Source organism: Schistocerca nitens, chromosome 1 (assembly GCF_023898315.1).
Source record: "Schistocerca nitens isolate TAMUIC-IGC-003100 chromosome 1, iqSchNite1.1, whole genome shotgun sequence".
NCBI classification, from domain to species: domain Eukaryota; kingdom Metazoa; phylum Arthropoda; class Insecta; order Orthoptera; family Acrididae; genus Schistocerca; species Schistocerca nitens.
Genome location: NC_064614.1, coordinates 490,491,540 through 490,518,108, shown reverse-complemented (window position 1 = coordinate 490,518,108; position 26,569 = coordinate 490,491,540). Strand labels below are relative to the sequence as shown.

Genomic DNA, 26,569 nt, shown 5'->3' with positions numbered 1-26,569 from the left:
GAACCGCTAGTTTTCACCATACGTACAATTCTAAGAACTTATCGACAGACATCTTGAAACACACACGTTTTTTGACGGAACTGTGGCTGAAAGACGATCGTGCGGATCAATTAGCGACGTTTATGTGCTGCACTGCAGTTCATGAACGTCCAGATGTTTAAACCGCAATCGCACGGGCGGTCGGCGCATAGAAAATAGCTTAACCAGCGCCCGATCTGTCTCCTGCTGCGAGCGCTGATAGCAGGACCACGGATGGGAAATCCAATCCCGCGAGAGCGACGACCCGCCGGCCGGGGGTCGATAGCCGGAGCCCTGCATCTAATGCTTCTAAAGCCAACTCACAACACACGCAAAGCTCTCTGCACCTCAACTCTGGCAATTCGAGCAAAATCGTGTTCTCCAAACCAAGAAATAAAAGATAAAATTTAATTTCAATAAGAATTAATGCTTAAACTGCAAAGGGGAGGGGAGTAAAAAATCACGAGCACTGAGTAAGAAGAAGGGATGACTGAATAGCAACAGTCACTAAGATTTCTTTGCGGTGTAGACATTTTATAGCGTAAAATGGACATAGGATATCCCGCATCCCAAAGATATCTTCACGTCTAGGACGAGCGTAGGGCGCCCCTTGAATGTCGCCACACTCGTCTGCCTCGTAGGGAACTGAAATAGGGATACTTAAGAGATATGAGCTGAGTATGAAACCGTAGTCGAGACGTACTCTTTCAGTAAATACTCACACTTTTCTCCAAATGTTGAAGAATCTTACACAGTACTATTATTTCAACAATACTGATTACTTCAGAAAATAATGCAATATGCTTGTTAATAGTTATTCTCTGACATGGGAAATATTTTTATACGTTCACAAAGGTTGGGAATGTTACCTTAGGAAAAATGACAGTAAGTGCAAAATAATGAAGTAATATAACGTGAATCTAAGTCTCTAAAATTTGTGTATTACCATAAGAATACGTAAATGGTTTTTAATGAACCGAAAGTTATTTTAATGACACTGACAGCGATGTGTAGCTAACTTCCTTTCGAATACGAGTAAAAAAACAAAGTAAATTAATACTAACATCGGTGCAAGACTGAATATTACACGTCTCTCCCTTCCATGAGGCTAGATGGATTATCCGCGTTTAATTATTCCACGATTCTTACTCAAAGTTGAAAATTAAGCCTATCCCTCTCCTCATCAGTGTCCCATAACTTCCAGTTAGCTACGTTGTATCTAGAAAAGGAATGCAGTTTTTGTGTAATGTGTTCGTACTCATGAATTAACGGAGCATTAAATGCAATTCTGTGCCGGTTCGTAAATGTAAGGTAATTTGATGAAGTTAACGTCAGAAATACATTGAGAGAGCAGTTAAACAATGTGAATCACACCCGTGAAGGAGACGATTAGGTCACTCGCGCTAATAGAGAATGACTACGTACCGAGAAAGCAGCGGTAACGCAATCACCGTAGACGTCATGCTTCATTGGCTTCTGGTTCCGAAAGACATATTTAAGACTTTCTGAATCCGTTATAGCTAAAAGAAACCGTAGGAAGAAGAGTAATTTCTGTCAGTATAAAAACGAGTCGGGTAGACATGTTTGGCATCCAACCCCTGTCTGGCCGATACTGAGTTATACCTTGAGATTTGTTCCAGACTGCAAACTGTTTCCATCTGCCTTGGAAATACACACAAAGTAAAGTTTTTCATCCCACGGTGCTGCACGCCTGAAGAAGACATATTCTTGCCTTTCTGCGACCCGTGAAGTGCCGTACCCAACGAATAATAGGACGGTTGAGTGGAGGGGACATATATTTGAGCTTGGATTCTTAACCATGGTCCAGGTTGACGTATTTCGCAAATAGAAGGCATTTCCAGAAGTGACAGGAGCAGTAACTAAGACAAAACCTTATGACTGACTGGCATCGAAGCTCCAACCCTCCTATTTATAGTCTAACACTTGTAGCCACTAAGTCACATACAAATAAATGTTTGTAATGGCGATAGCAGTTCTTCATACGAATAAAAATGAAACCTTGCGAGGAGGTACTACATAATAATAAATTAACTATATTAGTAACATACTTCAATAAAATAAAATGCGACTGACCCCTAAATGTTAACAATTTGAATACGTGTCTTAAATCATATGCAGGAGTGGGTGGTGTACATTTTAATTTAACAGTCATTCTTAATAAATTTTAACTTACTTTTAAGACAATTATTGCCACCAATAACTTACCTTCAGTTCAAAACTGAGATTGTCAAGTATTCTGATGTCTGCACATTGCATATCGTACACACACACACACACACACACACACACACACACACACACACACACACAAGAAACCGGAGCATCTGCGTTCTTAAAAAAATAAATAAATAAAAGAAACAATCAAATTCTGTCTGCATGTACTTACACTCGCAAATAATGGGTAATACTTCAACAGACGTGCGTTACCGTGAAGCCAGAGTGAAATTCACTCTCTTGGGCCTTTTACCTTGAAATGACATTTTAAGTTTAAACGCGGTCCTTAGGCCTCTGCTTTTCAAGGTCAGCACTACAGGGTGTCTCTCAGACAGAAGTTTTAACTGGCAGTGACCCTCTCCCACGTTACCAAATTAGCTCCAAAGTCCATGCGCCGAAGACCCTATCTCGCTGGTCATTGCAAGTTGTAAGGGAGGACCGTACCGTGATAATGGTGTCTGCTCTCTTCCAATGCATCCCAGCACGAAGCCCGGACCATCCAGCACGCTTTTTCTTCAGCGAATAACTGGGATGGCGGCTTCGTCACAGACTTTCTAATAGCGAAAGAGTTGCTAACCCAGCGGTGCCTCACGGCAACACCCACTGGCCCACTGCGAGCTAGTGCCGGGGAAAGCTCCGCACCGCTCGCTGTAATGAACGTATTTTGATCGCGGCGTTACAAACTGCACTTCCGGCGCAGCTATCACAGAACTGGGGAGACGTGCTCCACATGCTCTTGATATCGACGACTTGTGTTTAGGAGAAAGTGTCTACGACAGATACTGTAACTCTTTTTACTCTGAGGAAGGGAATGAATACTAACATAACACAAACGTTGTCTTCTAAATTTATACTCCGCAAGCCAACCAACGGTGTGTGGCGGAGGGCACTTTACGTGCCACTGTCATTACCTCCCTTTCCTGTTCCAGTCGCGTATGGTTCGCGGGAAGAAAGACTGCCGGAAAGCCTCCGTGCGCGCTCGAATCTCTCTGATTTCACATTCGTGATCTCCTCGGGAGGTATAAGTAGGGGGAAGCAATATATTCGATACCTCATCCAGAAACGCACCCTCTCGAAACCTGGACAGCAAGCTACACCGCGATGCAGAGCGCCTCTCTTGCAGAGTCTGCCACTTGAGTTTGCTGAACATCTCCGTAACGCTATCACGCTTACCAAATAACCCTGTGACGAAACGTGCCGCTCTTCTTTGGATCTTCTCTATCTCCTCTGTCAATCCGACCTGGTACGGATCCCACACTGATGAGCAATACTCAAGTACAGGTCGAACGAGTGTTTTGTAAGCCACCTCCTTTGTTGATGGACTACATTTTCTAAGGACTCTCCCAATGAATCTCAACCTGGCACCCCCCTTACCAATTAATTTTATATGATCATTCCACTTCAAATCGTTCCGTACGCATACTCCCAGATATTTTACAGAAGTAACTGCTACTAGTGTTTGATCCGCTATTATATAATAAAACAATAAAGGATCCCCCTTTCTATGTATTCGTAATACATTACATTTGTCTATGTTAAGGGTCAGTTGCCACTCCCTGCACCAAGTGCCTATCCGCTGCAGATCTTCCTGCAATTTTCTAATGGTGCAACTTCTCTGTATACTACAGCATCATCCGCGAAAAGCCGCACAGAACTTCCGACACTATCTACGAACTACCCTAGCACACCTTCCTCCTTAATCCAAATTCCCGTTCACGCCTCAGTCCACTTGGTATTCCCCCTAAAATCAAACAGCATTGTAGAGGCTCTCCAACTGTATTGGAATACCACCTCAGCATCGAATGATACAGGGGATCCTGCTTGAAACCCAACACAGGTGTGTCGCTTCAGTGTGCATATATACGTCGTAGATGGTTGAGACTTGAAAAGATCTTTCGAAGCATATAGTTCCTTTTGTTTAAAACACCTATGCCTAGCTTTCATTCGATGATAAGATGCTATTCCAATACAGCTGAGAGCCTCTGCATTGTTGTTTGAGCTTCCGGGGAATACCAAGTAGTGGAATTTGAATTAAGGAGAAAGATGTGCTAGGATAATCTGTGCAGTTGTGCAAAGCCACTGTGTCAGGGTGGCGTAGTGGTCAGCACATCTGGCTAATGAACAGGAGACCTGAGTTCGAATCCCGACCTTGGTACAAATTTTCAATTATCACTTGAGTCTGCATTTATACGTCATAGATGGCTGACACCTGAGAATGGTCTCTGGAAGCATACAGTTTCCTTTGGAAAAATATATCAATAAAATTCACAGATCTCATTTCAAATGTTACGTTCCTGAACTCCCTGTCAAATGAAAAACGGGTAATGACCGGAAAAGTAGTCACCTAGGATGATTTAATACTGATAAGAGCATTCGCATTTAAGTTCTTAGAAAAAAAAAGTGTAGTGCAGTTCGGTTCGCGCAGTAGATTTTTCGTGACAACGTCTGCACTAAATTATAACAAGTATTAACAGTATTAATATATAACGTAATTATTCGTCTTTCAAAAAATGGCTCTGAGCACTATGGGACTTAACTTCTGAGGTCATCAGTCCCCTAGAACTTAGAACTACTTAAACCTAACTAACCTAAGAACATCACACACATCCATGCCCGAGGCAGGATTCGAACCTGCGACCGTAGCGGTCGCTCGGCTCCAGACTGTAGCGCCTAGAACCGATTCGTCTCTTTAATAAAATGGTTACACAGCAGTATAATCGTAGTAGGGTGGACTTACCATAAGGTTTGAGTGTCGCTGACTGCTGTATGATCGCTTTGTACAGATTTTTTCGTTTCCTTTTAGACATTGCCGTGTGTATGTGTGGTCCTGGACTTTTTAGGCTATTTGGATCCCTTTCGATTCGATTTTTCCTCTGACATGCATCTTCCATAGTGCCGAATACTGTTACATCTTCCATTATTTTGTAATTTTTAATTTGATACAGATGTGAACTTGTTCCAGCGGATATTTGTATCTCACTTATGGGTTCTTGCAGTGCTACGCACGATATTCAAAATGATAAACAAATCAGTGTTTTGTACAGCTAAATGCGTTTCCACGCTACACTGCCGGCCTTTGTGGCCGAGCGGTTCTAGGCGCTTCAGTCTGGAACCGCGCGACCGCTATGGTCACAGGTTCGAATCCTGCCTCGGGCATGGATGTGTGTGATGTCCTTAGGTTGGTTAGTTTTAATTAGTTCTATGATCTAGAGGACTGATGACCTCAGATGTTAAGGCCCATAGTGCTCAGAGCCATTTGAACCGTTTTGAACACTAGTTTACCACTTCACACAGAGTAATTTGCAACAATCACGCGAAGGATATCACAGCCAAAACAAAAACTGCATGACAAACTTTTACAGAATGGTATATCCGTTGAGGGCTCAACCACTGTTTACTTATTATTAGTCTCGTAGTTATGAGCGATTCAGATGTGACGGAAATCTGCCACAAAACGAAGTTCGACTGACGAGCGAACAGACGTTTAAACGCCAACAGTATTAAAATATCAATTAACTATAATTAACTGATCAAAGATAGCACTGCGCAAAGCTAAACGGACGCAGTAATTAACGACGATGAGCGGCGTCAACATATTCTAATTAAGCCAACAGTCCTGCTGTTCTAGAAATTATGAATGTATTTTCGGTGGTAGAGGTCGGCTAATTGATCCCAGGAGTCGAAAGCAAGTCAACGCTTTACGCGAGAAACAACGTCACGTCTTGAAAGGTCATTTTCTGCTTACATAACGCAAACTGTGTACCTTCTCTCTCTATCATGCTTTCATCTGAATCACTCTCACTACAGAAACATCGCTAATTTTTTGCGAATTCCTTGGATTAATAGTGGTAAACAGACAGTGATCTGAACGATGGACAGTATCGATTTTGAATAGCAAACATTATTCACTGTCCGTAGAACTAATTTGTCCTACCTGCATTACAGCGAGGACCTCCGACGCATCGAAGTAGCATTTAAGAATGGGAGATATGCAGAATTACGATGAACGTAAAAGCTGTTAATTTACGTTTGGGCGCTTCCCAAAGAGAAACTGGAAATACTGGTATAAAATACGCCGACGAACAAAACTTATTTTAACATGCGTAACTTCCATATACTATAACTAACCTTAAGTAATGGTGTAAAGGAAAGGGCAATTGGCAACTAAATGTGCGAACTAGCACAAATATTCTTTGTGCTAGAGGGTACTATGTATAAAAACGTCGCTCCCCCAGGCGAAAATTGACGCATCCTTTCCTAACCATTGACGACGTCCGTCTGTATACCACAAAGTATGCTCATCTGACAGTGAGATTTCTACATAGCTGAGCGCAGGTAAAGCAAATGATGTCATGATTATTTGCCAGTACAGTCATCACTGCTCTCATATCGCTACCTGCACCTTCTCAGCCATAACTTGCGCAGTGAACGTGCAAGCATGGAGTCAAAACACTGAGCCGAAACAAACATGCCTGACTAGTAAATCGTACCTATCTGACATCCTGTCTCCTCTAGCTTCTTTCAGTCACCAATGTTACTTTGTTACATCTTTCGTGAAAGTAGTAAGAGGATGATCATTATCAATAACAGTAAATTCAGATTAATGACAAATTAAATAGCAACAGTCATATAGTGATAACTAATACTACACTACTACACTCGGGTTCACGACGACCTTCAAACGGCATGGCTACGGTTTCTCGAGCTTTGCACAGAGGTGGTATTGACACCAATGCCACGGCCCACCACCTGTCCAGCAACACAAAAGCATACTTACATATTCTGTGTGTGTATACATTTTCAGCTCTTTATTTTCTTTGTATTATGGTGGCAAATCTTATATCACTGGCAAGGAGAGGTCCCCAGCGCTGACATCGACTTCTTGAAACAATGTACATTGTGATGTAGATTAAGGTCCAGCGATTCACACCCTGCAGCCATCCACCCTGGTGGGTCCACGTTTGCGAGTGAGCGCCGAAAAACAATTTCGGATTTCGCTTGATGCTCTATACCTTTAAAAATGGAAACGATTTACGGAGTTGTTGCGTAGTGTAATGGTGAAGGTACTAACTTCACATGCAACAGGTTGTTGGTTCGGGTCTCATCAGATACATTGAAATTTTTAAAAATCTTTATCGAAATGACTGATTATTATTTCTGTTCAGTTAACTGGTTGATATTTAGATTTTTCTATTCATTTGTCACCCCATATTAGTCATCGTATGAAATACATCATTAGTTGTCATTTTGCTTCCTATCAGTCTTTTTCCACCTGGAATCCTTGTTCACGCGATTTTGGTTAATGCTATATATTAACTTCGATTTAATTGCTTCCATTTTGTCGTTTGACATTTTCGTCCATGTTACTGCATTCATTACTTCTGTCTCATTTGGTTTGAATTTCGTTTTACTTATAATCATTGCTTTCATTTAAATCATCAGTCAAGTTATTTTGTCCATAGTGCAATAAGAATTTAGCTTTTAAATGTTTGCATAACAATTGGCGTCCATAAAGGCGTGCACCTTGTAACGAAAAATACATTTTGACACCACTGCACAGTCAATATAAATAGATTACTTTATCTTTTGTTTTGGAATGACAGATCAGCATATTCAAATGTCCAAACATTATTATAGATAAATAAAAATAAACTCACATGCACAAAGATTCCAAGTGGAAAAAGATTGATTGGGACTAAAAATAAGAGCAACTGGAGAAGTTGAAACGTTGATTAAAATGATGTGGCAAAGGAATATAAATAAAAGAAATTTCATATTAACCAATTAATTGAATGAAAATAATGATCAGTCACTCGATAAAGATTTAACAACACAAAAAATCAATGGACCTTACGAGATTTGAACCGAAGACCTATTGCATGTTAGGTCAGTACCTTAAACGCTTTTTTTTCTTTTTTGTTGATCTCATTTTGTTAGTTAATGTTCGTTGCATTTGTCCGGGGCGGACGTCCCATGACACCTGTTCAAGTTAATCGAACTGTTCATCTAGTTGTTTTATTATTATTATTATTATTATTTTATTACAGAGGGCCACCATTGGGCTGTGCTCCCAGTCTATAATTGTTACTTATTTAAAGCTATAGATCATCATGCGAAATTCTGAATTTTTTTCATCGATTACTCGCAAAAGATGGCCCAGCAGGGTGAATGGTTGCAGGATGTGATCCCTTACACCTTAATCTACATCACTGTACACATTTTTTCTAAAAGTTAATCCAGCAGCTAGGGATCTCTCCTTGCGAGAGATGACCACAGGATCAATTTTGCACAACACTGAAGTCAGATGTCAAATTGAGCAGGGGATAGTTCTGCTCAGATAGGCTTTACTGTTCTGTTTTGCTCGGTTGACCACACACAGAAATGAAAAGCATAAAGACTTACGGAATTTGCTCCATTTTAAAATAAAACACTATGTATATTTTCTTCTTTTATAGATGGTGCACACCGAGGTCATCCCTAAACATTAAACAACACTCACTAATTAGACCCTGGGCCTGACCCGACCCCTGCCTTCAAGGGAGTACGCCGAGTGACCTAAGGACGTGGGATATTTGATCAGCTGGTTGCAAGTCCCTCCAGCCATTATCGTCAGTAGATGAACCCTGATGATGCCGCAGCTTCTTTATTCAAGCAGCTCCCCATTTGGCCTTAAAAGGACTGAGTGGACCCCGTACCAGACCTACCCATTTCAGAAAAAAAACCGCAGAATGTAGCGGGAATTGAACCCTGGTCGTCCTGCACATAATGCAGTGACGCTAACATTTTTCTTTTGGTCTTCGTTCTTTCGATGTGTTTCTTCATTTTTTTTAGTTTGTCAGGAGTTCTCTGGGGATGTCGCATGACATCTCTCACATTCTCTCGTTGAGAGTGGCCAGTCCCTTGACCAAAGAGACTAGGCTACTGCGCCGGCCAAAAAATAAAACCTTTCGGCTACGGAGACGATTCCTGAACATTAATGAAAGAATACAGCATCTTTTACAAGAACTGTTGTATTAGGGGTGTGGCTGAGCGGTTCTAGGCGCTTCAGTCTGGAATCGCGCGACCGCTACGGTCGCACCTTCGAATCCTGCCTCGGGATGGATGTGAGTGTCCTTAGGTTAGTTAGGTTTAAGTAGTTCTACGTTCTAGGGGACTGATGACCTTAGATGTTAAGTGCCATGGTGCTCAGAGCATTTGAACCATTTTGTTGTATTAGGAAGCATTTCGCAAAATCAACGCCATAGCTTTTTAACTATGACAAATACAAAACGCAAAGGAACGTCTACCGCACGATGCGAAACAGTACTAAGTTTCCTTTAATTTACGTCTATGGTCACAAACTTTTCGTTAACAGATTACCGGTTTCGGTCTTTAATGACCATCATCAGATCTGTTTCATAAACAGAGGACTCGTGCATGTGATGTTATTTTTGTGTATTTGACGATGCTGGTGCTGATTCCGCATTTAATATTTGACGATGCCTCTATAGCTGCAGTACATTAGGACTTTGTTTTTATGAAACAGATATGATGGTCATTAACGACCGAAACCGGTAATCTGTTAACAAAAACCGGTCATTGTTTTTTCGCGACGATGTCGCAGCTGGCGAAACAGTCATGTCGAAGCTGGTGGCCATGCATGTAAAATATCGATTTCATCTTCCGGCAAGGTTATGGCCAATGTTTGCCGAGTTACTAAAGGGACTTCTCTTACTGATTGCCTTGGGAACGAGAAACCACTAATCGGCTTATAACGCTAACCCCCTGACCCAAATAAACGAGAAAGTACATGAAAAAGTCTTATTTTTAGTAAAAATTCAGAAAATACATTTGCCAAAAGACGCTTATGTAAAGAGAAAATCGAAGGACTTTAAGGTGAGATTTATGGAACATTCTTCCCATTTACTAATTTTGGCAGCTCCTGACCTGTACCCACAGCTAGAGCAATTTATGACATAAAAGGAGACTACATAAAGATGAGCGTTATTTACCTACAAAGTTTCTTCCACTACAGAGTCGAGCATTTTCTCTCGTCTGCATATGAATGTAAATAAGTCTTCCTTGGACATAGCAAAGCCAACAACAAATAGGAAATGGCCACGCAGTTATAAATTGCGAGCCACACTTAGCAGCTGTTCCAGAAGTGAATCGAACTGTCGAAGTGAAGCCAACACGGGGCTCGGCCGACTCAGTGAGCTAAGCAGGGGAGCGCGCTAGTGGGGGAGGAGGGAACGAGGTTACAGATGAAAGTCGCCAGCCCAGGCATGCAACAGCGGCCGCCGGGTGCAGGCGCACTCTCGCGTTACGGCGGGGGCCGCTCGCTTCAACATCCGTTTCACCCGCACTCGTTGCCCGAACCTCCAGTGCGATAAAGAAGCACTGTACACTAAACTGCTACAAGCATTGCAAAGACACAGATGCCGCTACACTTATAGGGAAGCGCCGAATTATAGAGGCATCGAAAACCGAGTAAAACATTTTGCTGAAAACTATCGTCTCCAGGGAGAAAAACATTGACATAGTTTCCACCTAGATCGATGACGCCCTATCTCTCACTCTCAGTTATGGTGTAGAAATGGTTTAGAAATCGGTACGTAGTTTTTTAACACTTTTGGAACTGAAACTTTCTTTTGGCTACTTACAAGACGCTATTCTTTTTACAAAATATTAAAAATACTCCATACCCCCAAGTCTACCCCCCCCCCCCTCCCCCAAAAATGAAAATTACCGTACAAGCGCCCTTGGCTTTCACTGCAGGTCTAGACTGAAAACAACATATTTCGAACGCCACCCAATGCCCATCCTTTATAGCGTATAAATTTAATACGCCACAAAATAATCTATTCAAGAGCGTATTACCGAACTTCTGCAAAGGCGGACGTGGCCAGTTTGTGGACACGATAATAAAAGACAACAGAGTTGCGAGAAGCAGCTGTTGCGTTTCAGATGCCCAGCCGTCAATGGCATGCGCTACTCTTAAGATGGGTATCCACTTGCGAGCAACGTTCTCGCCAGTGGTTCATGAGCGGAGAGCCTGGCTTGACTGTTCGTGAGTGCGTAGAGACGTTTATAAGCTCGTTACAATGCCGTCCCCGCTGAGCCTGACTGTCCCTTTGTGCGCACCGGAAAAACACACAGCAGGTGGCTAGCAAGTGCACACGCGCATGTACCTGTCCCTCCCGAGAACTCCGAACAGGAACGTTAACGATATACAAACGAGTAAACACTTGAGAAGACGATAAATAACCAACGACTGGTCGTGAACTAAAAGCGAATGTATTTTGAACATATCTCATGCTTTTTTGTGTTAAAAGAAGAGATGATTGTACGGTTTTCTAGATCCAAAGCATTCAAATAACATCAATGGTCACAGATGTTACTTCTGCAAAATTCGCAGGTAAAAATTTGGTACTGTGTGTAGCACTATCACACAATATTTTTAGAGTAACGTGTAATAACTTTTTAATAACACTTACCTAAAGTCTCTGCGTCTTGCTAGAGTACAATGTCACGTCACAGATGGAAAGCGATGTCCAGGATAAATAAAAGAACACAAACGGAAACACTTCTGTGAACCAGTCACCCCGACCAAAATTTTTGCTTCGTGACTGCTATCCGTTCGATGCGCAGAAATCGAAGCAAATGAATTTCACTTCACAGTTCCCAACGAACAGGTGACTCCGACAGCTCGATCACATTCCAAGCAGGCGGTTGCCCACCCGCGGCCGCCGAGGCTGTTAATATCACTGGGAAAGTTGCGATCTTATGCGGAATTGTTCGCTTACGGAGCGCAGAAACGACACGTCATCAGGTCGGCCTTCACCTGGCAAGCGCGAGCACCGTTACACGAGCGTTGCGGGCGAGCGCGAAGCCCCCAACACCTGCCACTGTCTCCGTCCGACTGCAACACAACGACTGGATCGGCGGCGACAGCTCTGCCCACGCAGCGCCTCCTATGCTACGGTGGCGCTGCCACGCGGCGGCCGCGTACACCAGCCGGCCGCCTACCTCGCTCGTCGTTCCGCTGGACAGCCAGTTCGCTGCCCTTCAGCGTTGCGACTCACGGTTCTCACTCTGAGAACTGACAGCGTCGTGAAGTACAGAGGGTAGTCACTGGCAGCGCTTATTGGTTCAAATGTCTCTGAGCACTATGGGACTCAACTGCTGTGGTCATAAGTCCCCTAGAACTTAGAACTACTTAAACCTAACTAACCTAAGGACAGCACACAACACCCAGCCATCACGAGGCAGAGAAAATCCCTGACCCCGCCGGGAATCGAACCCGGGCGTGGGAAGCGAGAACGCTACCGCACGACCACGAGATGCGGGCAGCGCTTATTAGATTCGTAGGTAACTAACTATATTTATGTATGCAATGTATAAACGTGTAAATTCTGTTTGTGCGTCCGTAGTATCAGTACACGACAGTATATAATTAAATGTAACAGTGTTACATGAATCTAACTGAGGTCTGGAGCTCTCTTACGAATTCTATAAACAGCATAATTTGCTGCTTCATTCATGTTTAATATTTACATATACTTCAGCACGACGCGTTTCGACACTAGCTGCTATTTTCAGGTGCACGTCTTATACACTATTTTGTATGACTACATTCACCAGCGGTACGATGTTTTTTTTTTTTTTTGTTATCTGTGCCAGTGAGGTTAAGTGGGTAAGTCTTTCCGAGAAATTTACGCAGGGCTACGATCCATATATTTTTCTGTCTTACTTTAACATGGCATGCATTCATTAAAATAATATATTACTTTAGAACAGAGTGAATGTACACACCAACAGCGTACAAGGACATGGAAAGTTTGATTGGACATTACTGCCGAACAATCATTGAGAAAAGTTACACCCACTAAGCATCTCGGAGTACGTGTAAGGAGCGAACAGAAGTGGAACAACGGCATAAATCTAATCTCAAGAAAGGCGGTCGTCGGATTTATTAGAAGAATCATCAGGAAGAGTAGTCCACCCACGAAGGAGGTAACTTACAAAACCCTCGTTCGACCACTATTTGAATACTGTTCGTCATTCTGGTGTACGTAACAGGTAAGACAGAGAGAAAATAGAGAAGATCCGAAGAAGAATAGCCCCATTTCGCTACAGAGTTATTTAAGCGCAAAATCATCACAGAGATACTCATCCGCCTCCAGTGGTAGACGCTTCAACATGAGCGTTACGTGTGTTATTGTTAAAATTTGGAGAATATCCGCTCCTAGAATAGTCAACCAATATATTGCCTTCTCCCACCCGTATCACACTAAAAGACCGTCAGATCAAAACTAGGGAGATTCGAGTCGATACTAAGTCTTACTAGCAGTCGTTCTTTCGGAGTACCTTTCACGACTGGAATAGGAAACGAGGTAAGCGTCAATGGCGCATGAAATACCCTCGGCCACATACTGTAAGTCATATAGACATAGATACCGAAATGTGTTATGTGTATAGCAGGATATGTTTTGCAGCTGAAGTTAACACAGTCAGATGTACAAGATAATCGAGAAATTGATGGTAAGGTAGATGGTTGTGACTAATGGTGCTGGAGAGGCATACTGCGAATAATCTAAATTAGTAAACAACTGGAATGAGATTTTCACTCTGCAGCGGAGTGTGCGCTGATATGAAACTTCCTGGCAGATTAAAACTGTGTGCCCGAACGAAACTCGAACTCGGGACCTTTGCCTTTCGCGGGCAAGTGCTCTACTATCTGAGCTACCGAAGCACGACTAACGCCCGGTCCTCACAGCTTTAATTCTGCCAGTATCTTATCTCGTCTCCTACCTTCCAAACTTTACAGAAGCTCTCCTGCGAACCTTGCAGAACTAGCACTCTGTAAAGTTTGGAAGGTAGGAGACGAGATACTGGCAGAATTAAATCTGTGAGGATCGGGCGTGAGTCGTGCTTCGGTAGCTCAGATGGTAGAGCACTTGCCCGCGAAAGGCAAAGGTCCCGAGTTCGAGTCTCGTTCGGGCACACAGTTTTAATCTGCCAGGAAGTTTCATATCAGCGCACACTCTGCTGCAGAGTGAAAATCTCATTCTGGAAACATCCCCCAGGCTGTGGCTAAGCCATGTCTCCGCAGTATCCTTTCTTTCAGGAGTGCTAGTTCTGCAAGGTTCGCAGGAGAGCTTCTGTGAAGTTTGGAAGGTAGGAGACGAGATACTGGCAGATTTAAAGCTGTGAGGACCGGGCGTGAGTCGTGTTTCGGTAGCTCAGATGGTAGAGCACTTGCCCCCGAAAGGCAAAGGTCCCGAGTTCGAGTCTCGTTCGGGCACACAGTTTTAATCTGCCAGGAAGTTTCATATTAGTAAACAACTAATTAACCAAAGGTAGAAGAGATAAATCCAAAAATCTCGTTCAAGATTTGGATGACCAAGCTTGAATGGCTGTTACGGCACGGTATCATGATACAGAAAACTTATTTGAGAGAGATAGTTAAGCTGACGAAAGTAGAGAGAATCTGGATTAAAAATTTTTTCTCGTGGACTCGATTGTTATCTTAACAGCTGCTATTGGTCTGATATTATCAATATTCATTCGTTTAGCCGTCGAACTGTACAAAGAAGCTATCCATTAAGTCATCATAGAACATAATCAACCTAAGGCCACTCAATAACAACAACAATAGAAGTAGCTGAAGTTGATTTTACGTACTACTGTGAACCATGTTAGGAAGACTTTCATCTGAAGCAACCAATCGAATTGGGAACTTGGTAATAGTCTATGGAATCAGAAGTTAGCATGGAATGAAAGACACGTTTCCACGTATCACTGGTGGACTGTGAATCTAAATCTTGAGAGTTGAGTTGGCACAACAAATTGGAGTAGTGCTACAGTTGTGCCATACTCATCCCAGTAATTCGTCAGAGTTTGTTGCATGCATGTGGACATGTGCCTACATTTCTTTGGACAGGATGGCGTTGGTGGCAGATCAAAGTCACGGCCACCTCTAATGGGTTCTCAATAGAGACAGTGATATGTCGGCTGGCAACACATTGTGCCTTTTCTCGAGCCTCGCTTTTATTTGCACCAAAGCATCCGTTCAGTACACGTGAGGCGATGTAGAGATGAAAGGCATTTTCCAGAGGACTAGAGGTCTGCATCTTATATATACTCTCATAGAAATTGCTGTGTGCTGGTAGTTCCGCGTAAGTCTGCCAGAAGTCAATACAGCCGCTTTGGACTGCGGGAGCAACCGCACTCGACTTCGAGCGTCTCACCCTCGAATTGTCCTTCAGCCTACTACAGTTACCCGAGCGATGCTCAGTTGCACGCTGTTGGATGGGACGTGAAGGCGCGAGGAAGGAGAGTGCGAAAGCGAAACTTAATTCGAAATAAAATACCCTGAGCGCGAACGACAATAGTTGTAACAATGTTTGGGAGAGATTTTCATTAGTGACTGATAAGGATGTCGGCTACAGGTACTGTGGCAAGTGCTCTGTTGTCCTGTTTTTCAGATCCGCCACCAAACATCTGATGCCACAAGTCTACAGAACACGACAAAGCGTACATTCTGAAGCCTTAGTAGTTTCAGTGAAAGCTAAAGTAATTAATAAGGTCCCTAGAAACGTGTGCCAGAGACCTTTGTCCATTTACATTAACATTAATTGTACGATTTCTCTCTTTATGTCAGAAACTTTAAATGTCGATTCATAATTGGTTAATGTTGGACATTTCCAACATTTTGTTTCACCCTATTATGGTAGCACGAAACACTGAGAGACAAGCCGATGAAATACGAGTGAGTATGATGTCCAGCATTACCCACGCCATAGGCGTGAATGTATGTGGATGTATAGCGGATATGTGGACCGATGAATATAGGAAAATGTGTTACCTATCTAGTACTGCGCACTTCTATTGTCGAGATTAGGCACTGCGAAATATGATGTTGGTGACAACTCACTTTTCTGAGAAGAAGAAAAAAAATGAGCAATTTATTAAGAACTACATCGAGGAAACATTTTCCAAAGTGTTGGTAATAAATTCGTAGCGTTTTAATAAGGTTTCATTTGCCACTGACCAAGGCACTAATATATGCAATCCCTTCAGCATTATGCATGCATTAGACGTATTTCGAATACAGTCCTAAAACACATGATGGATGACGATTAATTGATAAATTGTCTGGGAGTGGTTTATCCACAACTTAAGCTGCTACAGATAGCGTGCGTTTCATGAAGAAAACTAGTGACGAGAATTCGATGCAAAGAAGTTTGGATAAAGAAAAGGAGAGGAAGTGGAACAACTTGTTTAGAATGCTACAGTATGTAGTAAGGCAGTAGTAAGGCAGCAGGGGAAAATTATGGAATGGCGACCGGAGAGAGGTGTATCTGAAAAACTTACTGGTTTCAAAAGCAACTCTGCAAAAGACCTCGTGACATTTTTAGAGCCATTCAAAGATGGAAGTGGAATGCTGGAAGGCGAAAAGTTTCCAATTCAGTTTTTTTTTTTTTTTTTTTTTTTTTTTGTGGGTGCACATACTGAAAGTCAGTGTAAAACAGAGCCCGAATATACGCTTAAATTACTATAGACACTCTGCTTGCACTTAACTGCAAAACGCCGATATTTTGGCAGTGCAATACAACGGTCGTATTATCGTCTATTAACTGTAGATACTACGAGTACTGAAACATCGCTGTCTCCGCCTCGCAGATAAGTCGAAATTCCGTAGCCGCCGTTCCGATTACTGGAAATGGTGTCTGTCTGAAAGAGTTGAGACGTTAAATACTGTGCGTCAATTGTACGATGAAATATGTTTCTCATAAGGTAGGACAAAATTATAACGTGACAGTAATATCTTACTCCGGTTTTGTTGTATCTGTAAATATTTATTTATGGCCTTTGAGAGAATGTCAGCCGCATTCAGCAGCCAAAAAGCTGAAGTCTCTATTTTTGGAGCGACTAGAATGTGGGCCACGTCACATTCAATCTACTTGTGCTGAATCCGAATGGATAGTCGTGACGACGAAAATCCGCTTGAGAGGTGAAAGCGTAGCCATAGTCTCTTTCCCAAACTATCAAATTTATCGAGAAGATTGTTTTGTGCTCCAATATCAGATGTGACTAGCGAAAAAGTTTCAGTGCGGTTTGGAACGCTATATCGGACGAAGGAAGCAAACTTGATCCGAAACGAGTCAATTCGTTGTAATTACGCCAACAGGGAATAATTAGGAAACAATTTTGTTCTTGTCAGGCTCCTAATTTCTTAGGTGGTCAAGTTTACACACGTTAATTTGAATCAATTAAGCAGATGGTGTTATAAAAAACAATGTGATTTTTCATTACGAGACCAAAAAAGTTGGTAGTTACATAGCTTTCCTGTGAAACTCCAAACTGTTTCCAAAATTTCGTTGTTGCATAAAGCACGCTATTTTCTCTTATGGATCACAATGATGTCGCGAATCGAAACTGCCGCCCAGGAGTACACCCCTACCGCTTAAACAAATTGATGTGAGTGTAGTTCAGTCAACTGGCGGCGTTATGTCAGAAGCGACACACAAGACACTAAGACCTGCCTCATTTAAACGGTGGCAACAGCAGCGCCTCTGCGCTCCACTCACCTAGGCGCCTGGCTCGATTACAGCACGCCCGCTTTGAGCGTTCGTACTCGGCAAACCAAGCCCGCGCGCGATGGGCTCGAGCGAGTCTGGGCGAGCGAAACGCTCTATTTGCAGACCTCAGCAGAGTACATTTTCCAGCGTCACACTGGACAAACGCCTAGCGTGGTGGTCTGGGACGTTAGGGGGTACCACGAGTGATCCTGGTCGCGTCTATTTCAAGGTACGAAAACCGTCACAAGTGCATCAGGGCTGTTGTTAGGAGTAATACTCGGAACAGCAGATATAGTTACTACATTAGCCTACTCATTCACCTGACATGCCACTCAGTGGCGTATCTGGCTTTTTGTGTCTGTGGTCATAGACCTTAACATTCATCTAGTACCCTCTGGAAATGACTCTGATAGAGTTTATTTGTAATATTTTTGTCATGTCATCTACAAAGTTTGTTTGATTCGATGTCATTGTGCGGCGCGGAGTCACGACAGGTACTTTGTATATGTAATTTTGGTATGTTCCTCTTTATCGTGTCTCTACTAGTATACAGGGTGTATCTAAAAGAACCATCCCATTTTTTAATCTTCTCAAAGGTGAAACTTCCTGGCAGATTAAAACTGTGTGCCGAACCGAGACTCGAACTCGGGACATTTGCCTTTCGTGGGTAAGTGGTCTACCAACTGAGCTACCCAAGCACGACTCACGCCCCGTCCTCACAGCTTTACTTCTGCCAGTACCTCGTCTTCTACCTTCCAAACTTTACAGAAGCTCTCCTGCGAACCTTGCAGAACTAGCACTCCTGAAAGAAAGGATATTGCGGAGACATGGCTTAGCCACAGCCTGGGGCATGTTACCAGAATGAGATTTTCACTCTGCAGCGGAGTGTGCGCTGATATGAAACTTCTGGCAGATTAAAACTGTGTGCCGGACCGAGACTCGAACTCGGGACCTTTGCCTTTCGCAGGCAAGTGCTATACCAACTGAGTTACTGTAGCGGAAAGGAACGAGTCGAAAGTTATAAGCGAAAACCGTTCTGACACTTTTGACAGGAATATGTGTACCGATACTGTTGTAATTAAGACTGTAGCGTAAGTAACTTTCAGAGGTGGTAGGTGGACCAAAACAAAAAAGGGTCTAGTAAACATGGGCTCTAAAATGCATACCTTAAGAGCTAAGAGCATTTTATTTTATTTTATTTTATTTTTTTAATAGAGGAGATGTCTTTCACAGTAGGGAACACGAACAATTGCCCATAACTCCTCAGCTATGCATTTTACAGCCCATGTTTACTCGACATTTTTTCCTTGTTTTCGTCTCTGAAAGTTGCCTATCCTACAGTATAAGCAAAAACAGTACCGATACATGTATTCCACCGCGAGAGGTATGAGAACGTATTCCTCTTATAACTCAAGACTCGTTCGCTTCCGGTACAGGGAAACTTACCTCAAATTGATAGATTTATCCTTCTCCATCATCCTAGAAAGTTTCTAACATCATTACGGAATCACCTTGTACATAGGCCTACATATAATACATTTACAGGCGTCGGCGCCTATGCAAATGCCGAGCCGCTCACTCAGTTCCATTTCAGATTGGTTCAAATGGCTCTGAGCACTATGGGACTCAACTGCTGTGGTCATAAGTCCCCTAGAACTTAGAACTACTTAAACCTAACTAACCTAAGGACAGCACACAATACCCAGCCATCACGAGGCAGAGAAAATCCCTGACCCCGCCGGGAATCGAACCCGGGAACCCGGGCGTGGGAAGCGAGAATCCATTCCAGAAATTTCACTTGACACAAGGGTGAAACACACTTAGTATGTGTGAATGATACGTATATAGATTACACACTTAACATTCCTCTTATCATCTAACATTTTTGTCCATTTTAAAGTGACTATTTAAAGCGCGTGACTGTGAAAACTATTGTTTCGGTTTTGTCTGTACTCATTATTTCTTTTTTTCGTATAACGAATCATTTCGGGAAATAATTCCCATTGCTAACTGAATTTTTATTACACTATAACGTCGTAAATGTTACGCTGGTGTTTGTGAGCTGCTACTTCGTTACTGTAACATCACTCAAAATCAAACTAGTGAAAATTACTCATTACTATTTTTTGACCTACAGTTAGTGAAGCATCTGAAAGTAAAGTCTCGCGGGATTTTGTGCTTTTTCATTATGAAGAAACTCATAATGTAAATCTACACGTACCCCGAAAAAAATAGAAACACAATTAAAAAAATCAAAAACGGCGATAGGACATACGCTAAAAACATTAACCAGATGTTATGCTACAGATCGTCAACAGATGTTACTTATAAAGAACGCTGTCTGCTTTTGTAACAACGACATACCCACTTGTTTCTACACAATATTGAATAGAAAAGTCTTAAAGCGACTTAGAGAATTTCTACAAAGTTTGGACAAAATTCTTAACATGCAAAATTAAAATAATGGTGCTTAGAAATAATTGAAAGGACGTCATATTCGGCTTATGGCTGTGAAGGATTTTATTTTTATTATTACAATTTCGGTATGTAGACTGTTATCAAAGATAAAACCCATGACAGCCATAACCGTATTATGATGCAGTTCAATAGTTTATGCAGATTTTTCACCCTTCACAGGAAGTTAAACCGCGGAAAAAAGTAACAGTGCAGTCGCTCTTCAAGTACACAAGCATAAAAAAGTCGCTATATTCAGAAGATAACATCTATGCTCTGTTGACGATCTCAAGTATTGTTTGATTATGACTGATCATTTTATGTTTCAGTTTTTGGCGTGCACGTATGAACTGTGTAGATATTGACCGCCATGTATGTGTGTCTGCATAAAAGAACATTCAAACTCCTTACGTGCATTTATTTTCATATTCATCAGTATTTACGGGATAAGAATCGCCAGTAACGCGACATTTTCGGGTGCTTGGATTACGGCGAAGTTACCATAACGATGTAACATCTCACTCATCGCAAACGTCCTATTTCAGACACTATACCGTAATTAAAAGAAATATTTGTGAGTAGGAAATATTTCTAGAATTGTGTCGTGTAGAAGGTAAAAGAGATAAATAATAATCCCGATAATCCTGACTACAGTGGCAACTGTATTTGTGTTAACAAAAATGGAACCCTAGGGCCCTACTATGACTACGAACGTAACATTTGTACAGTTACAACGAAGTATTATGAAATACGAGTACCCCCCCCCCCTTCCAAAAAAAAAAAAAAAAAAAAAAAAAAAAAAAAAAAAAAAAAAAACAGATCGACATGAATATAAACAATAAACAGCGAAGTTTTATTGCTGCGAGCTGTGTTGATGTGACACTAAGCAAAGGAACAGGAAGTGTTACAGGCGTAACACAGCCTACAGTTCTCATGGAATGACCCACTACTGTAAAATGGTACTGCCAGGAAAACCCTGAAAAGTAAGAGAAACGCGATTTTTTTGCAGTTAATTTCACAATAGTGCCTTGAAACCGCTAGTCTGGAGCATCGACAGCTAACTGCAAGCCAGTTACTCTACACTTCAAAGCGGCTTCGTGAATGTTCCGCAAGCCCAAATGACCTTCGCAGCACTAGAGTACAGCTGTGCTGCGAAGCCGTATAAGGCAGCAAGGGTCGTCCAGCCCGCATACCTACGCATAGCCGCTTCCACATCGCTGGCAACGTGTTGCTCATTTGGTTTCGCGAGTTTCTTGTCTATCCGTGTTACACCCTGAATAGGATACAGCATCCACAGATACATCTTTACGAGTACATAATTTCAGAGGCGGAAAAGTCGCAGCCATACGGTAAAGGTATCAGTTTACACAACGGACGCTGGAGGTAAACCCGGTAAGAATGCCGAGTACAGAGCGAAGGATTACACAGGCCAACCCGAAATCCCCCTACAAAATCCCAGAGGTGGTTTAGGGAAATTATCTGAGTATTTTCGTATGAGGGTCTCGTGGTCTCCGGTGGCTCATTACAGAGTAACAATGTAAATAAGACTAAGAATGTTTCATGTCGAAAGTGAAGCAAACTGCAATGTTTGTTTGAGAATCATTTGACTTCACTAGAAATTGCTCTAACACACTTTATTGTACAAGGGGTAATTTAGCTCTTCACCTCAGTTATTTCCTGAACCGTCTAAGAAATCGTAATTCCCTTTTTACACGAACGAATTGTAAAAAATTCATTAAATGACGTTTACCCAAACAAAAGCCTTATTACAACACAACACAGAGAATCTCTTGCATGCTTAATTTTAAATGGCACTGAAATAATCTTTTCCCCTTCTGCAAAGAACAGGGGGATAATCCTGGACCACCACTTAGACTGGACTGAACACACTACTGTAGCCTGCAAGAAAGTTTCTGTATCCCTTCATTGTCTACAGAAATATAAAAAAGTATTTCCATTCGAGCTTAAGAAGAAGCTCGTAGAATCTCTAACATTCCCTATTCTCGACTATGGCGATGCTATTCTTCGAAAACTCTCGCAGGCTTGAACTGGCGAGGAATGCTTGCGTCCGATATATTTGTGACGTTCGTTATTACGATCATATCACTGCAGCCTACGAACAATTATCATGGCTATGTGCTGATAAACTCAGGGACTACCACACTCCATCGTCTTCTCAACCATCAGACTCCCTCTTACTTATCCTCAGCCATTACATTACTATCTGAACAGCACAGCAGAAATACTCGATCTCAACAAAGTAAGATCCTCTCAGTACCACCACACAATACCGTCATGTTTTCTAAATCATTTTCTGTATCCGGACCCGACTTTGGAACAATCTTCCTCAAAATATCAGAGAAATTAAATCACTTCCAGGCTTCAAAAAGCAGCTAATGGCTCACCTTCTCTCGCAATAGCTATCTCTCCCACATACTGGTCTGCAGCCCACACTCTTCAATCCCCCCTCCCCTTACAACTTTTCCCTTCTCCTCGCTTACAGAGTTATTTACTTGAATCAAGTCCTCTCCTAACAGCCACTATTACTGTCATTCCAATTTTCTTGTTCTTCATCCTTTCTTTTTCTGACAGTACTAAACATTATTTAAGTTGTTCTAAACTAGTCTATATTATTTTTAATGCATTTTGCTTTATTATTACTGTTATTATTGCCATTTATCCTTACTTTCATTATTGTGAACTATTATTATTATTATTATTATTATTATTATTACTATTATTGGGTTATTATCATCTCTAAGATTGTTATCATTTTCATGAATGTTTTGGTAATATATGTAAGAGAGGGCCTTAAGGGGTCAGGCTAAATAAGCAAATAAATAAATAAATATCAGTCATAGAGACATCTGTATCAACTTCGGTTTTTCAAACGAAACAACAGTAATTTCTGCTACTAGAATTTTAATTCTAAAAGAGACGAGTACAACGGCGTTTCATTCTTCTAAATCTGAATAGTAGTGTCGGAGAAGTTACAATGTTAAGAACTTTAGGATTTATGTGTTTTGAAAATGTCTTATGTGGAAGTTGGTGGTGTCATTCGGAACTGTCGCGTCAGACTGATGGTGTGTTCCAGCTTGGCGCAGCGAGGAGAGACTACTTACAAAAACGAAATAGTGGAGAAAACTTTAACATAAAACTGATTTTAGCCACATGTGACTACATGGAGTTGCGCCGGCACACCAACTGGAAGGCAAAGGACTTGGCATCTAGAGAAAGTTCATCAGTAAAATAATAACTTCGCTTCACGAGTTCAATGCACGATACACGCTTACACTGCAAAATTAGACCAGCAACAGCAGCAAAAAGAAAATCACAAAACAATGTCGTCATAAAAACTTCCTTAAAAATCCATTTATGCCACCAAGTGTTCCAAATGCCAACCAGGAATTCTGGGTAGACCGAAGAGATTCCATTGATATGATTGTTCATGCTGCATCAATGCAAGGTTTTAAATCCTCTTGGGTCATCGGAACTTGTGCAGAGGCTTCATCTTTGAGTTTATCCCAGAGAAAAAAGTCCAGAGGCGTCGAGTCAGACGAACATGCAGGCCAACAGATAACGCCTTCACTTCCTGTCCAGCGACCAGAAAAAAACGTGGTGTGCGCTTTTCTAGCAACGAACGAGCGAGAGAGAGAGACGGGCACCCGCCACACTGGCACCACTTGCATCTACGTGCTTCAAGTGCTACTTCCTCTACGAGAGCCGGTAACACTTCGGTAATAAATTCTGCGTATCTTTTATACGGTAAAGTTTCTTTACTGACGTAAGTACCTATCACGCAGACTCTAATAATCTTGCACAAAACTTTCTTACTCCAATGTTTCTGATGTTCAACCTGTCTCAGCCAGTATGAATTCTCAGCTTCCCAGTAATGCATATATCTCACATTCAGCTGTCCAGGATTTGTGAAGGAAGCTTCATCGGTAAGGAGAATTCTTTGAAAAAATGAGCTATTGTCCTGGTGACGCAACAGAATCGAGCGACAGAATTCTACGTGTCTTCTGCAGTCCTGCTGGTTAATCTGCTGGTGATGTGATGCACGGTAAACGTGGAAACAGTTTTGAGCGCAACAGGCGAACAACTGTGGGCTGACTTATTCCTGGAATCTAGCAATTTCTCTGTAGCTAACATGCAGAAGCGGGAACATCTACTTCGTTCACTCCGCTCGTTGTCGTCTTGCTCCTCATCTTGGGCTTAGTATTCCAGTCCTATTCCAAAACAATTTTTAACACATTCGCTGAATTGTTATTCTTGTTGGCTATAAAGCCAAAATCATGATTGTGTAAAATAAATGAACAATTAACAGTGAAATGATGGAAATTTCTTTCAAAACATTCTACATTGCTGTGGTCCCCACAAAGGAAAGTTAATTAACCATTCAATCGCTTCAACTAATCTTCAAGATCGTTTGCGTTCTTTGACAAAACTGCAGTGTCAAGGGCAAAAGTCGACGTTTTTATTTCTTCTCCCTGAATTTAAGCTCCATTTCCGAATTTCTGCTTGGCTGCCTTTACTGATCGTTCAATATAAGGACTAAATAACATCGGGATAGGTTTCAATCCTTTCTTGCTGTCTTCTCAACTAATACTTGCTTTTGACGTCCCTCGACTCATACGAGGGTCACTCCAAAAGAAATGCACACTATTTTTTTAAAATCCATCTTTTATCCTACATGTCTGAAAGTTTTACTGTGTAGATACATCCTTTAGGAACAATATTTTCATTTCTCCACTAATTTCCATCCCTCTCAACTGCCTTACACCATCTTGGAACCAGCGCCTGTGTACCTGCACGGTAAAATTCTGGACCAACCTGTTGGAGCCACTGTTTGGCAGCGTGCACAAGGGAGTCATTATCTTCAAACCTTGTTCCACGAAGAGAGAGTCTTTCAGTTTCCCAAAGAGATGAGAGTCACATGGAGCCAGGTCAGGACTGTAAGGCGAGTGTTTCAGTGTTGTCCCTACGAGTTTTGTAAGCGCTTCCATGGTTTTTTGACTGACATGTGGCCGTGCGTTGTCGTGCAAAAGCAAAACATCCTGCTTTTGCCGATGTGGTCGAATACGAGTCAGTCGAGCTTGAAATTTCTTCACTGTCGTCACATTTGCATCAGTCAGCAGTCACCAATTAGTTAACTCTCTGCACATTGTCTGGAGAGTGTGCAGTACGAGGCCTGCTGCTGCAAGGACAGTCCTCAATATTGCCGTGCCCGCTTTCATCACGTAACCTGCTTGCCCACCAACTAACTGTACTGCGATCGACAGCAGCATCTCCATGCACCTTTTTCAACCTCTTGTGGATGTTTCCCACTGTCTCGTTTTCACAGCACAGGAATTCTATGACAGCACGTTGCTTCTGACGAACGTCAAGTGTAGGAGCCATCTTGAAGACATGCTGTGACGGTGCCACTCACGGGAACAGTTTGAACTAAGTTTGAAAACAAGCGGGAAGGATGTATCTACACACTGTAAAACTTTCACACATGTAGAACGAAAACTGTATTTTTACAAAAATAGTGTGCATTTCTTTTGGAGTGACCCTCGTATAACTGCAGTCTGGTTTCTGTACAAGCTAAAGATAACCTTTCGATCCGTGTATTTTATCCCTGATAACTTCAGGATATCAAAGTGTGTGTTCCAGTAAACACTGTACAGACTCTTAAAAAAGTTAATAATGATTCTATAAGTTACTGTGTTTTGTGATGCGAGAATTTTGTTTTAATTATTTGTTGCGTGGTGTGTGTTCTTTTGGACATGTCCGAAAGAACAGACACCACACATTTATATAATTGATTCGTCTCGATGGGCAATAAATCCACAATCTTCAGTGGGGATATATAAGGTGGCGCACGAAAAACCGGCCCCGAGTACAGACTGTTCGCCAGTTACGCACGGTTTGTTGACCGCTACGAGCAGAATAGATAAACATGTAATAATTAGGCTGGAAAGAAAAAACAAAAAAGTTAATGCAAACAACGACTTCGAAGCGATTGGTGGGCGACAGAGGCCAGTCTAGTACTCGGGGCCGATTTTTCGTGCGCTACCCTGTGTATTCCGTTCGATCTCTGGCGGGAAACTAAAATTAGCGAGCAAGGAGGACACGGAGAGGACTGCAGACAAGTGGGGGTGCTAGGTGTGAGTGTCAGTCGGCCGGACAGCGTGCCAAGATAGTCAGCGCATTTGCGATATTCTTGTGTCCGGCTGGCGCAGTGTTAACGCAACAGCCTAGCAAGCAGGAGATCCCAGGTTCGTGTCCCGGTCCACCACACATTTTCACTC

At 42.2% G+C, this 26,569-nt stretch overlaps 1 protein-coding gene across 3 annotated transcripts in view; it reads right to left on the bottom strand.

Annotated features, from left to right (window-relative positions):
* LOC126252582 (ecotropic viral integration site 5 ortholog) overlaps window positions 1-26,569 on the bottom strand; it is a 372,193-nt gene that overhangs the window by 153,211 nt on the left and 192,413 nt on the right. For 2 of the 3 annotated variants that reach the window (XM_049953486.1, XM_049953501.1), the window contains exon 1: window positions 11,730-12,153. The exons of the other annotated variant lie outside the window; for it this stretch is intronic. The gene's annotated coding sequence lies outside the window, so the exon portion shown is untranslated. Of the gene's footprint in view, window positions 1-11,729; window positions 12,154-26,569 lie in introns of those variants that run through there. 3 annotated transcript variants of the gene reach the window in all.